This window comes from Frankliniella occidentalis, unplaced genomic scaffold (assembly GCF_000697945.3).
Source record: "Frankliniella occidentalis isolate FOCC.00 unplaced genomic scaffold, Focc_3.1 Scaffold306, whole genome shotgun sequence".
Lineage (NCBI taxonomy): Eukaryota > Metazoa > Arthropoda > Insecta > Thysanoptera > Thripidae > Frankliniella > Frankliniella occidentalis.
The window spans coordinates 266,128-269,665 of NW_026267431.1; positions in this window are offsets into that span (position 1 = coordinate 266,128).

A 3,538-nucleotide genomic window follows, 5' to 3' on the forward strand; every position below is an offset into this window, starting at 1 on the left:
GGGGGGGGGAGTCGCGGGTACCGGACCGCGCGCGCTGTCTCCGGCTTCATTTTATACTTACTTTCTTTTGTTTTGGCTTTTCACAGTAACAACATTCGGCTCCGCTCCGTATAACGTGCAGTCGATGCAGCAGCAGTTGCAGCAGCAGCTTGTTGCAGGGCCGCCGCCTCCACCACATCCAGCCCTCAGGATGCGGGTCCACCCCGACCGTTGCTGCTGCCGCGAGACTTGCAGCTCCTGCTGCAGTTTCGTAATTTCATCCGTTCTGTCCCGCTAACGCTTTGCGCGCCGTCTCTCAAATCCACCGGAGATAAATTCGTTTTGCGGACGCGCGGCCGTCAGTCTCCTTGGATTGTCTCACCCGTGGTGTGCGTGCGTGTGTGTGCGCGCGCGCCTGCGATGCTCTACTTTCGGTGGGACCTCGTTACCCGGGGCCGTTCACTCACTGCTGTTTCCCCCGGGTGCAAGACGCAAGGCCCCGCTGCAGCCGCCGTGGAGGAATCCCAGACATCCGCCGTGCAACTCACCGCCCGAGCCCCGCAGCCCCGCAGCAGCCCGTCGCCGCTGTCCTGTCGCCCCGCGCGCACTCGGCTCTCGCGCGCGCCCGCGCCGCGCGTACTCCGAAAAGTCGGCAGCGGCGCCGCCCCCCGGCCCGGCCAGGGGGGGCCCTCCGGATCGGGCGCAACGTCGCCGACAGGTGACAAGTTGTCGATTCGTTCGATCGAGGAGTAATCGGTATCGACGGCGATTGGACGCTCCGGAGCGCGGGGCTCGCGCGCTATGTGTGCCCCGCTGCGCCCCGCAGCGCCCCGCCCGGCGCGCGCCTCGCGCGTGACGGTCCGCCCGGCCAGCAGCTGCCTTTGCATCGCGGCAGTATACATGCTTGGACACTCTTCGGCGAGCGAATTTTTTAAAAATTCTTTTATTTTGTACTAATTCTGTTTGACACAAAAGTCAATACGAGTTTCACACCGTACGCGAATGGGAATAAAGGAGACACGCTGAAACTGCTGCACCACCACCACCACCACCACACCACACCTTGGTGAAAGCACCACCGCTATCATTTTGCACAGTTCAGGAGAACACCATGACGTGTTTCTATCAGTGTTTCATGCGACCGGACACCATCCGAGCGCCTGCCGTGCGGAGGGTAGGCAACCCATCCTACACGCCTGCGCGGCTTGCGCTGGGGCGCGCGACACCGGCGGCGGTGTGCCGCGCATGCAAAGCAGCCCGGTCTCTTCCTCTGTGGTCACAACTCGGCGGCTGTGCTTCGCCGACAGAGAGAAGCAAGGGCCCAAACAGCAACCACTCCAGCAGCCCGCCGACGGGCAGTGAGTGGGCAGGTACTAGAAGGGGCCGGGGAGGAGTGGCTGAAGTAGTGTTTTTAGGCCTCTCCGTTTAGCCTCACCCGCGCATACCCCCCAGCCGGAGCTATTCAACGCGTCATCCCAACAGGTTCCCTATTTGTCTGACTCATCTATCGAGAGGGAACGGGAGAGAGAGAAGAATAGTGAGCGTGTGTGAGAGAGAAAGAGAGAGAAATGGAAAAGATGGGGGGGGGGGGGGGGTGTTTACAAAGCTAATTAAGATGCGTATCGGATCCCATCGGATCTACGCGCCGTTTTGTGTCGATACTGGGCCGAGAGCCGGGAGAGTGCGTGTGCGGGTATTTTCGGTCATCGGTCGGTGGTCCCGGCAAGCAGACCACCGCGAGTGGGTTTATTTGATTCTTTCTTCTTCTTTTTTATTTTTCCAGGTCCGCCTTCTTGAACTGGCTGCCGGGAGATATGGCTCCGGGTATAGGAAAAGAAAATCAAATCTCGTTTCTGACGATAATTTTCCGTTCGTTTGCTCGTTCGTTTGTTTCTCATTTCACCAAAACGAAGAAAGCAGGGGGCAGATGGAGCGACGCCCCCAATACGTACATACCTATAACGTACTACTACCTCATCATCACCGCACACACTCACACCACCCTTTAATTCCAGAAAATTTCGGAAATGCCTGAAACTCCCTGTGCCCGCTGCGGCTGTGCGCCCGCGCTCCCCGCGGGGAGGCCAATTATACGAGGGAACCGCAGCAGCCCGATTGATTCCCTACCTCGGAAAGTGCGAGCTGCCCGCTCATAAGCGATACGGTGTTCCAAATGATTTACCGGACAGTGGGCGAGGCGAGGCGGGGACGGGGCGGGGCGGGGCTCCGGGCAGATGAGCCAGCCGCGGGGCCTAACAAGCGCGCGCGCGGCGGGTCGCCTAATTAGGACGACTTCCCGCGGCGAGAGAGAGGGAGAGAGAGGGAAAGAGAGAGAGGGAGAGAGAGGGTGAGAGAGAGGGAGAGGGAGAGGGAGAGGGAGAGACGGCGAGTGAGGTCCGGTGGGAGTGGTGGTGTGTTGGGCTCGAGTACATACTGGGTGCGATGGAGACTACTACTTGTCCCTTCGCACCCTCCTCTGTGTGCCCTAAAGTGTTTCGGAGCACGCGCCGGGACGAGCGAGTTTGCCTATTCACAGGGGGCCATGGCGCCTTACGGGCAGAATGGGTAGGCAAACCCGGCCGACATAGCGCGTGTCCGAAACACTGGGTAAGTAGCATTGGGCCTGGTGGGAGCACCGCAGCGCCATGTCTCAAAAGCAGCAGCCTCTCCCTCGTGGACGCTTCCTGCTCCTGCAGCTTCCTCCTGCAGGAGGACGAGTCGGGTACGGCCGCCCATAGGCCCCACCTGGCGCGGGCCGCGACCTCTGACCCAGCGACTGGGCGTGGCGGGAGGGTCCGTTAAGCCCCTAGCTTAGCAGCGATTCAGACCCACTGCACACCACATACACTAGCCGCCAAAGGCGGCTATATTATAGAAATACCTCACAGGAGAAAAATACTCATTGCAAATGATTGCAACAGATTGCCGTGTCTTTTTATTTTGTTTGTCGAAGTTTTATCCTGATGGCGCCTTTGTGCTCCCCTTCAACCTCAACACCCCGAGGTCTGGCTGCCGGCGGCGGTATGGCGAGGCGCCATAGGGCCCCGCAAGAGGCAACGTACGCCCGTGGTTTTTGCAGCCGTTCTCTGCCTTGCTGCCGCTGCCCAGGGCCGGGCCGGCCCGGTCAGTCTGCTGCCGGCGCTGCTTCGCGGCTGCATTACCGGATTGGAGGACGCTGCCGCCGCCGCCGCCTCTCCGCTGGGCAAGCAGTGATTATGGGCGCTCCGGCTGCAGCAGAAAGTGGAAGGCGCTGAAGTGATCCAGCTCGACCCGCTCGTCCTTTGGGTTTCCGTTGGTCAGTGCTCCTCAGCGCGCCTTTATGCTTTCGGATGCGTTATGCCGCTGCCGCTCTTCCTCCGCGGGGCATTCCTCCGCGTCCTTCTTACCCCGACTTTTACCACCACCACCCCTCCCCCTCTCTCTCTCCCCCTCTCTCTCGCACAGTGTTGGGCGCGGCTACAGCAAGCCAACACGAGGCGATGGGATATCACTCAGACAGCATCGATCAGTCAAACATCACATCATACGAGCACACGCGGCGGGGCGGGGCGGGGCGGGG